Raw genomic sequence first — 11398 nt, 5'->3', positions numbered from 1 at the left:
AGCACTGATCTAAATAATTTGTTCAACTCCTGGAAAAGAGAGGATCAAATTTCGGTTTCTCCTCTCCTGTTTTGTTGCTCGCAAGGAGCTACGGACAGAAGAGATGTATGGTCCCTCAGATCGGTGGTCGTGACTAGCGTGAAGACAAATGCCCGATGGCCAAAAAGATCAATCCTAGTTAAACAGGGTCATAGCTCGAAATAATAATTATTGTTGGGGTTTTCTAATATTTTGGCCTTACCTAGCTTAAACCTACTACACTTCTTGGCTTTTTTTCCACTCAGGCGGCATGGGTGCTTCCTACTTACTCGACCATCCTAAAATGGGATCACAGGCATCTATGCCGGATTTATAGTCCCACTAATGCTCTCATATTCCATGAATTTGGTACTTCCTCCATCACGCTAGTCTTAACTCGTGATACGCGACGCGCACACTGGCTACACCCCATCTAGCACTCATAGAGAGGCGGTGACCAACGAAATAGTTTTCGTATTGTTCCATCCATCCATTGAGATCAAAGATGAGTAGCACTGATGGACCGATGTGGAACGCCGCAGATTGGTGACATAGATGGACTGATCTTTTTCTTTTCCTTTCATCAACCAGGATTTTCCCCTCCGTAATTAATGTGTTTCATACAGTTATTCAGTTTCCCTATAATTTCCATGATTACTAGTTTCCTAAAATTCCCGTAATTGGTGCAAATGGGGTGCTCCTATATAGTATTCGAACATTATTATGTTGATGAGACTAGATCTGGTCGTTTTTTACATGCACTCCATTTAAGTTGTTTATTTATCTTACTATTTTACCCATTCCCTAAACTCGATCGTGGTGCTTGTGCAACATTTAGGAATGAAATATACATTTATACATGACGGGCATAGGTAATATGCTATTGTCATCTTATTCCTACTAGCAACTTGATCAAGCAAGCCTGAACCAGGAAACATATAATATACACAGGAACCAACATCAGTTCCCATTACTATACAAATCAAATCAGCACAACATAAGAAGAATAGCACCCAAGGTGCCAGATTCCACCAAGGCGCATAATTCACTTTTCAATCTATACACGCACTACACAAAGTTGGTCTTCATTTTTGTTCATGTGTAACCTTAGAAATCAATGAAAATATTGCAGTATCAATCAGCACCCACACAGACCAACTGCTGATTAAGCAACACTGATTATTGGTATCTCAAGTAATTAAGCAACGCCAGCCCATCCCATGGCGTATTCTTCACGTCAGTAAGACACCATTCAAACAACAAATGTAACGGCTAGCTGGAAGAATGCTCATGTAAACGAGTTTCCACAAAGGAGATGAGTCATAGCCATTCCGCCATAGCCGTGCAGTGATAAGCGGCTCCATGACGAGCAGCACAAATAATGAAGACCCATATGTCAAAACATTGGAATACCTTTTACCGCCATTCCCACTACACACATATCTTGGATGCAGCTGCCACATGAAGCGTTAGTAGCCAAAAATAGAAAGCAACACAAAGGAGCCGGGGCCAAGACATCCATTCAAGAACATGAAAAGGCACCAGCTAGTTCGATCTTGGTAGATGCCCACCTGAAGATGAAACAAAATGGAGCAAAGAGACAGCTCGAATAGCAAGGCATAGCCATCATCTACTACTCCTCATTGTCCTTGCACAAGACCAAAACATGATGGTTAGTAGTCTCTAGAAAAGATTTAGCGAGAATAACTAAATTTGGACACTAGGCAGCACCGAGCATCTAATACAGGCTACCAACTTTGTTTTCTTGAAAATGGCTTCACCTATGTGTCAGCTAAGAAGTCAGCAAAAAAACATTAGCTAGTCAAAGTACACAAGTAGGTACATGCAGAATCAGATGCCCAGGTGAAGATACACAAGTCAGCTAAGAAGGTTTTGGCCTATGTTGTAACCATGTATTTCGATTTCTATCTAAAAAGATAATCAACAACCCCAATCGTAGCATTCTTGGTCTCCAGTAATAGCAATCTGCTCATATTCATAAGTTGGATCTAGATTAAAATTATGAACAAACTTAAACTGCAATTCAACCAGACCAGTAATTCTTCAATAAAGAACATCATGAACAATTTCTCGGCATATTTAGCAAGGTTCAGAAGAAAGTGATAGACCTGTCACATATCTAAATTCAGCCAATTCCAAAAACATGGCGATGATCATTCTTTACAGGAAGGGTCGAGAGAAGCAACATATGGCCTCCCTTTTGTGGTCTCCAAAACTGTAATGCAGAAACCACAAGAAGATGCATTGGTTGGAACTACTCCTACTAGCACTCCTCCTGTCCTACATCGGGAGATTAAAGGAATGCAAAGCCTATTTAACAAGCTTTATAAATCAAGACCTCTGTACTACCAAAAGGCCACAACCAGGTCTTCCACCACATATCTACAATAACTTCGATGCAGCACATACTTAAGTTGCTCAATGTTCTGTTGAAAATCAACAACTTACTGAGCATTAATGTGGCAAATTTATAGAAACGCTTTGCTTCCGCGGCTAAGAACAAGAGCTTCTTGAGAATTGTTTCTCCATTTCAGACAGCCACCCATCCACCAGAATTGCCAACTGCATGAGAAAGAGCCATCAATGTTGAGGTTCACGAGAAAATATATGATACTCATCGTGAATTGATGAACACCAAAATACCAGCAAGGGCACCTACTCGCACAAGAAAGTAATGAACAGTTGGACTGAATTAGTGGACATAATAAAACAGTTGGAGAAATGCAAAGAAAAATGCCCCCAACAGTAGATTAGAAATGCCATTGCACTTCATGTGCTTGCAAACGATTACAAGGTCATTCTATTTTGGTGTGACTAGGTAGGTTAAAGATGCCATAGTATCCAACAGTGACAAATAGAAAACATATGTGTTTATTTAACAGCCAAATCCAACTTATTTAACAAACTAATGAGCATCAGTAGCACCAAAATCACACAAGTCATGCACGATATTTCAGCTTCATAACAGGTTTTCTGGCCAGTCAGCTGCTTCCTGGACAGCATTGTGTGCATGCACTTATATTATGCATACCCCAAATAGATGCACATCACGTTTAAGTCCCCACTAGTTCAGAACATATCGTGACCAAGAAGACAACGTTCTGAGCCATCTAAGAAAATTCCACATTATCAAAATTGAATTCCAAACAAAACCTAAGAAAGCAAAACCACAAAAGAAACCAAATGTTTTGAGCCATCTACAACAAGCCTAGATGCCATGGGAGTCATCGACATACCTAAAATGAGTGGCTTCACCACATACATGTGCCTCGACCAGATGAGGTGAATACAGTTGCAACTTGTAAATAAGATGGAGACAAATATAATGTATGAGCTTACTAAAATCCTAATGCTGTAGTAAACAAGGATATCAAACGTCAGGAATTGATGGTTAAGACACTACATAAAACTGTAAACATGCCACGAGCTGTCAACTTAAATGGTTATACATGTCATACTAACACGTTTAAACAAAGATAGAGATGATATAATCAAATCATCTGTACAGACCAATCAATCTTGTTGTGCTCAAGAGATATATATATACCAAAGAAGACATCAACTCACAGAAATGTTACTGATGGGTTCACTATTTTATTCACTTCCACAGTTTCAAAACCTCTTGTCAATACAAAGAAAGAACCTTAAAAAAACGGAGGAGATGGACTGGGACAAAAAAATCGGGGAATTAAAGGCTTGCACTATTGATCTTCTAGTGACTTACATTGCACAGTTGGTGTAGTGGTTTTTGAGGGCACTCGGGAGCATGTAAAACCTTGACAAATCCAAAAACATAGCATTTCTAAAAAGAGAAGAGAAACACATAAAGAGCAAAGAAGCCGTATTGATCATGGTCTGATGTATAAATACATGTACAAATGCATTAGACATCATGCTTCCAAATAATTAAAAACTTGCAAAGAAGCTGTATTGATCACGTTGAACTAATCATGCTTCCAAACAATTTAAAACTGGCATCTCAAGATACGAATCAGATGCACTAGATATCATAATGGGCATTTAATCATATTTTGACATAAAAAATCAACAACAATCTTGAAGCAATTAAATCCATGGTATACCTGCTGCTGGCTGTCCATGTACCTCAGCCATGGATTTCGAGTCGTTGACCAGTCACGACTAGTCAATGAGTCGCAACTGCGAGGTCGACTCAATTTCTCGACTCGACTCACTTGATGAGTCAAGCAACTCATTCGACTAGTCACGATTAAGCTCAACTAGTTCAGTTTTTTGAGTCGAACGACTCGAAAATGATTACAAGGTCATTCTATTTTGGTGTGACTAGGTAGATTAAAGATGCCATTGCAGCCAACACTGTCACACAAATCACAACTTATTTAAAAAAACTAATGAGCATCAGTACCACCAAAACAGACAAGTCATTATGCACGATATTTCAGCTTCACAACAGGTTTTCTGGCTGACCGGCTGCTTCCTAGCCAACATTGTGTGCATGCCCTGCTATTATGCATACCCCTAATAGATACACATCACGTTTAAGTCTCCACTAGTTCAGCACATATTGTGACCAAGCACATGGCGTGACAAACAAGCTAAAAGCTGATACAGCAAATACGAGGAAGCAATGTACCTCCCTGGTATCAGTGAGAAGCCTACTGATAGCTTTCTAGAAAAGTATGCTAGGAAGGGGCCATATAAGCTGAATGGAAAGCAATGCCCCAACAATTTCTATATGGAAAAATCGATATGATTGTTGAGGTGTTTCTTCCCAACCAGCTGCCCACAGAAAGAATAAAGATGGGCTGCATCGGCAAACAAAATTCCATATTATCAAAATTGAATTCCAAATAAAACCTAAGAAAGCAAAATCACAGGAGAAACCAAATGTTCTGAGCAATCTACAACAAACTCAGATGAGCTCACTATTTCATTCTCTTCCACAGTTTCAAAACCTCTTGTCAATACAAAGAAAGAACTGTAAAAAATGGACGTGAGTTTCTACATCAGATGCACTGGGACAAAAAATCAGGGATTTAAAGGCCTGCACTGTTGATCTTCCGGCTACTTACATTGCACAATTGGTGTCGAGTTTCTTGAGGGCACTCTTGACCACTTGGTTTTCGTTTTCCGTATCAAAGAAGACTGAAAATATAGCAAGCATCACACGCATTTAAAACCTTGACAAATCCAAAAACATAGAAAGAGTGGAGAAACACAGAAAGAGCAAAGAAGCTGCATTGATCATGGTCTGATGTATAAATACATGTACAAAACATTGAACTAATCATGCTTCCAAACAATAAAAAACTGGCATCTCAACATACAAATCAGATGCGTTAAACATCATAATAGGCATTTAATCACATTTTGACATCAAAAATCAACAGCAATCTTGAAGCAATTAAATCCATGATATACCTGCTGCTAGTTATCTATGTACCTCAGCCATGGATTTCGAGTCGCTCGACTAGTTGATGAGTCGCAACAGGTCGACTCAATGTCTCGACTCGACTCATTGGATGAGTAAAGCGACTCATTTGACTAGTCTAGCTTAAGCTCGAACAGTCCAGTTTTTTCAGTCAAACGACTTGAAAATGAACCCACATGTCATAATTTTTTCAATATTGCATGCGCAGTTCTGGAAAACCTATATTGAGCTGCCTAGTTTTTCATCATGAAACCCAAAACGAATCCTCAGTCCTGCCGACTCAGTACTCTCCCATGGCTGCCGCCGCCACGAGAATGCCGGCCGGAGCCGCTGCAAGCCCATGGCACACCGCCACCTGTCCCTTTTGCTCCTGATCTTCTCCTCCACCGGTTGTTGCTGCTCCTCCAAGGCTCCTCCACTAGTTGTTGCGGGCGCTGGTCTGCTCTGCCCCTCCCTCCGTTTGCTACTGCTAGACTGATCCTCCGCCGGTGGCTGCCGCTCTTGCTAGTCTTCTCCTCCACCGCCTGCTGCTGCTCCTAGGCGATTGGTAACTATATAATATGTATTTTATAGTACCTATTGTTAAACGACTACATGAGTCGTGACTAGTCACGACTAGTCTATAAGTTGCTACCCCAGATCGACTTGTCGACTTGTAATCCTTGACCTCAGCTAGTTGGACATGCCACCGCTGCATATCGTGGTGCTCAACAGTCAACACCAGTGAGCTCCCTTTTCGAAGGAAGAAGTCCAAGAAATTACCCAACATGCACACTTCTAAATAAGTAGACATGAAAATGTTTTGGCTGGAGAAATGGAGAATCAAGCTAGTTATCCAATCTGACTATTCTCTAATTATTTTTTTAATAAGAAAATCACAGGCAGCACTAGAAATTTGCAGTGCATTCCCTCGCATAAGCCCAGCAATCAAAGTTTTCTCAAACTAAAGTTGAATCAAACAACAGCAGACCATGCGCAGAAACGGGATGGGATAGTGGAATGAGTAATATGGGCAGAACTTTGTGGTTATAATGAATTGGCAATGAAGTCAGAGTCGTGGGACCCGACACCGATGAGCTACAGCCACCCACAGTCTGCACCAGCAGAGCATCGTCTCTGCCAAGATCAACATACAAGAAGAAAAAGAAGATTACCAGACTGATCCGATGAAGAAGATTACCTGTTGGCGCCGCCGCTCAACATGGTTCCATGTACGGCGAGCTCCATCGCATAACATGGTGTCCTGTAGGATTCTGAAACGATAAGTAACTTTGGGCAGGCACGAAAACCATACGTAAAATGTACTGGTGGCACACATGACATGAACTTGCAGAAGAGTGCAAGATACAAATAATTAGACTGCGTAAGTCAACATGACAAAGTTCCAGCTAGAGAATGAAACTAATTATCCAATTTTGAGGATTCTCCAATCAGTTTTACGAATAAAAAACCAGTGGCTCAATTCGAAATATGCAGAGCGTTCCCCTCTCATATCATAACCCAGCACTCATTTTTTTCCCACGCCAAATTGGAATCAAAACAGAGCAGCTCATGCATGCATAGAGGTGAGATGGGATCTTACTGGAAAGACTAAGATGGGCAAAGGAAGCAGGCCTTGCTGGTGGCCGTACCTGGCGCCCATGTTGAGCTCACTCCCTTGGCCACATGTCCTGGTGTCTGGCGCCCCTTTGCCGGCGTGCAACACCATTCAGTCCCCATAATCGTTGCTGATCTGTCCCTGGTGAAAGGCACGGCAACAACATCAGTTCAGTAGCCAACAATGAAGAAAAGATAAACACTACTCCAAAGAAAAAATGGCAGTACAGCCTCGCATGCATAAACTTAGTGGCACACATGCAGATGCAGAAGCATCACATGCTTTTTATTCAGCTTAGAAGTGCTACATAAGTATGCATTGCACGGTTAGTTTGGTAGCTAATGCAGAGAAAATATTATGCACATGGCTATAGAGCAGCATGTTAATTAACCTCGCGATAGCCATTCTATCTTTGATGTTTTTTTCCATTTAATTTTGTGGTTTCTCTCTGTACCAATTGGCCATACATATATTTTCTACATAAGTAATATTAATCGCCTACAACAAAATTTCCAGTACTAGGTTGAACAAAATCACCAAATGTGCCGAGCTAACCTGCTCGTGGATGGTGGACAACGGCAGGATGTACCCACGGAATGGAGCGTGCATGCCGCGGACTGGCGAGCTCGACGGAACGCCGCGCATCACCGCCGCGCATGCGTGCCGGCGAGCTCGGTAGCCGGGACGCCGCAATTCATGGGGACACCACACGTTGACTCTCTCTCTCTCTCTCTCTCTCTCTCTCTCTCTCTCTCTCTCTCTCTCTCTCTCTCTCTCGTCAGGGCTCCTCCTGTATGGCCAGAACCATGGGCGGCTAGGGTTTGCGGTGGGTGGGCGGATGGATGGTTCCGCGCCATTGAACTAGGAGTCGCCGGAGCCATCCGGTGAGGTAGGAGGCAGCGGCTCAGCGGCGCGAGGAGTCGACGGAGCCGGCCAGTGAGGTAGGAGGCGGCGGCCGCTACATGGGGAGAGGGCTAGCAAGGATACGAGATGGTTTGCGCCAAGGGGAGTTTGTCAGGGCAGAGCATCTCTCATTGTAGCTGGCAAAATCGCTAGTCCTGATGAGCCACATCGAGATACGTGGGCGGAATTTTATTCAATTTCACGCGGTCTTTTTCCTCGCTTGGATTGTCGTTTCAACTACAGCCCGATATTACGGAGCATGCCAATATTTTAGCGTGGCCTCCCTAGATCCGTAATAATTACCTGCTAAAAAACTAGGAAGCAAGAGGGGCTTTAGTATTTTTCGTTTCTAATCTATTTTCCGTATTTTTCGTTAGTAACTCCGCTAAAAAAAGAGCAAGAAACAATCTATCATGTCAATCTGTTGAGCTACGTAACTCAAAGCTGCCCAGCTACTCGAGATGCTCAATAGTAGAGATGCTGTATGCGTAGAGTAGCAAGCATAGGTGATGGGTTTTTTTTTTTTGCTACCAATGCTACCTGACTGCTTGCCTAGATTGATCATCATAGTCTATCTTCTCAAAGTGTCATGCTCACGGGCAGCAGATTGCGGAATTTTCCATACAAAAAAAAAGTTCACATAAAATTACTAAGCTAATTAATCAAAGGTCAACTCTCAAAAAATTCGGCATGACATCACGGTTCTCTAGCTGCCAGGAAACAAATATTAAGGGATCACTTGGAAGCATAAACAAATAGGGTGTACACTACATGTGAGATCATAAAAAGTGACCAATATGCTTCAATTTTTCCATATCCGTTCATGGACAGAACAACATAGAAGCAACAAAGTAAATGTGCAGATGGACATGTACACTGTAAAATACCACGCAGTGATCATAATTTACTCCATAGTCCTAAACATCAAATCAAAGGATTCCTTTAACAACAGCACTTATTACTACCATGACCATGTCTTGATTATGCAACCACAAAATAAATATTAACGAATCCGAGTTCTCGGTGGACTCAATACTGAAACTAGCAACCAGAAACAAGACATACAGATCAATTGTGATACCAAACTTGGAGGAGAACAAAACATCATGGTGAGCTCTAAAGGATAGCGAATTTGTGTTATTGAAATGGCTTCACAAACATCACAGTTTCCTGGCTAACTCTAAATAAATGTTAATGGATCACTTGGATGCAGAAACAGGAATACGCTACATGTAAGAAATCATCAAAACAGACAGCCAATATGTTACAATTTTTCCATATTTGTTCATGGACAAAAGACCCCACAAACATCAAAGTAGACGTGCCAATGGACATGTACACTGCAAAAGAATAGGCTGCGAGTTGATTTACTCCATACTCCTAAACATCAACCAAATGACTACTTATGATAGCACTTATTTAGTATCATGACTAAATCTTGATTATACAACCAAAAGATAAATATTAAGCCCATGGGCAAAAAAATCAGTAAGACAGCAGGAAGTACCTACAAGTCACAGTAGTTCATCAACCCAATGCGGCCCATCCTCACCATCACCGCCGCCTTGAGTTTTATAGGTAGCCTAAACTAGTTAATTTCCGATGTTGATTCCTCCTCTTCTTTACCTGAAAAACACAAACACAAATGAGTACTAGTAACCTTGTGAGAGTACTAGTAAGCTAGACAGAACTCAAATGTTTAGACTGAACTCAAGTAACAACATCAACGTAAACATGCTGATGGACATGTGCAGTGTAAAAGAACAGCCCATGAGTTGATTTTAGCCTGTAAACTGCATAACGGTTGTGATGCCAAAGTAGCTCACACCTTGTGCGCACCAACTAGAAAGACAGCAGGAAGTACCTACGAGCCATAGTCGTGTTCATGTCCTCAGCTTCGTCCGAGTGGAGCAAGTCGTAGTTCCTAGACCAAATGCCACCCATCCTCGCCATCGCCACCACCTTGAGTTCCAAAGGAAGAATCCAAAACCAGTTAACTTCCCGTTTTCATTTCTTCCCTTCTTTACCTGAAAATCACACAGAAATGAGTACTAGTAACCTTGTGAGAGTACTAGTAAACTACAGTGACCTCAAATGTTAAGAGAAGGTACTAATTAACCAAATTCAACAATAAGCAACAAACAGGCAGTACGCGTCCACAGGCAACAATAAGCAACAACCAGCCAATAGTCGTCCAAAAAGCAACAATTAGCAACTTTTCAAGCATGCACAGATTTAGGAAACAACAGCCCAAAGTCAAAGCAAATGATACGTAGCAACAATGATAATACGTAACTCACACGGTCACACCATCCCTTTTAGGCCACCAAATCAATCTTAAGGAAGATACATCAAATGTGCACGGCACATACACCATTCATGAACAGGTTATTGGAAATTAATACAAGGAGGAAAATGGTACACAAATCATAGTGTTCAATTTCTTGTTCTTCTACGGATCCTTATCAAATTTGGAAGGCAAACAGAGTATTTATGAACAAAGAGATGATCACAAAACTCTTGCTATCAAGAATATATCCTTAAGTGTATTTACCCCTGTTTGGAGATGTGCTCTTTTATTTGTTCAGTTATAAATAAGGAACATGTAGTAATAGGTAGTGTGCTAAATTGAAACCAACCCTTATTTTGGTTGTTTTACACAGAAAAAACTAAGAAGGATTTAAAATAAGTGAATCTGGTCAAATAGTATCTGCCCAAATACACTCTTGTTCACTGTACCACCGAGGCATATTTGCTTAATCAAAGCAAGGCCACTCGTAAGGAATTGAAGAAAGACAACCAGCCACCGATGATTTTCATGGACCATCCAAAGAAACCCCATGAACCCCAGGTCGGTGGACATACCTACGATAGCGGTTAAAAACCCTACATCCAAAGGGAGCGGCCAGCCGGCCGCACGAATCACAAGCAGGCCGCTCCACCTGCGACTCACCGATGTGTACCACCATCCACCCATAAACTGCAGCAGCCTTGGCACCAACAGCCTGAAACAGGAAGAGGCCAAATAAGGTAATTATTTGACAATTAAAACAAAGAAATAACACAGGCATGCATGCCAGCACCTAATAGTCACATATCAATAGTAGAGAATAAGCATATCATAAGAAAATAGAGAATAACACTACATAATTAGAGCCACAAAGAAAACCAGAAATTTCCACCTTATGGGATACCATTTTACTCGTATTCTTAAGCCAAAATAAAGAAAGTAAGGAAAATACTGCATAACATACTCCTGCGAGTGAAACCATCAAGAGGACTAATTATAAGAAGAGGACTACTCCTGCGAATGAAATCAACAAGAGACTAATTAAAGAAGAGGACTAGCTAATAAGCAACAACTCAACGAAAACCTAAGCTAAAAAAACAGAAGCAAGATATAGGCGGAAACAATGACTAGGCGTCAAGCTAGCTACCAACCTACAAGG

At 41.4% G+C, this 11398-nt stretch overlaps 1 long non-coding RNA gene across 2 annotated transcripts; it reads right to left on the bottom strand.

Annotated features, from left to right (window-relative positions):
• Positions 1-1087: 1087 nt before the first annotated feature.
• Positions 1088-10933, bottom strand: LOC124652987. Of its 2 annotated transcripts, none has more exons than XR_006987780.1 (7): positions 10815-10933; positions 9814-9976; positions 9457-9575; positions 7081-7187; positions 6630-6692; positions 5091-5163; positions 1088-2601 (listed from the first exon to the last, which is right to left on the bottom strand). It is a non-coding gene; the product is annotated as an uncharacterized LOC124652987 (long non-coding RNA). The 2 variants fall into 2 exon arrangements; XR_006987781.1 differs by having other exon boundaries at positions 9461-9575.
• Between the last annotated feature and the right edge of the window lie 465 nt (positions 10934-11398).

The sequence above is a fragment of the Lolium rigidum genome, chromosome 5 (assembly GCF_022539505.1).
Source record: "Lolium rigidum isolate FL_2022 chromosome 5, APGP_CSIRO_Lrig_0.1, whole genome shotgun sequence".
Lineage (NCBI taxonomy): Eukaryota > Viridiplantae > Streptophyta > Magnoliopsida > Poales > Poaceae > Lolium > Lolium rigidum.
The sequence above is the reverse complement of the archived record's forward strand: the minus strand, read 5'-3'. Positions and strand labels throughout refer to the sequence as shown.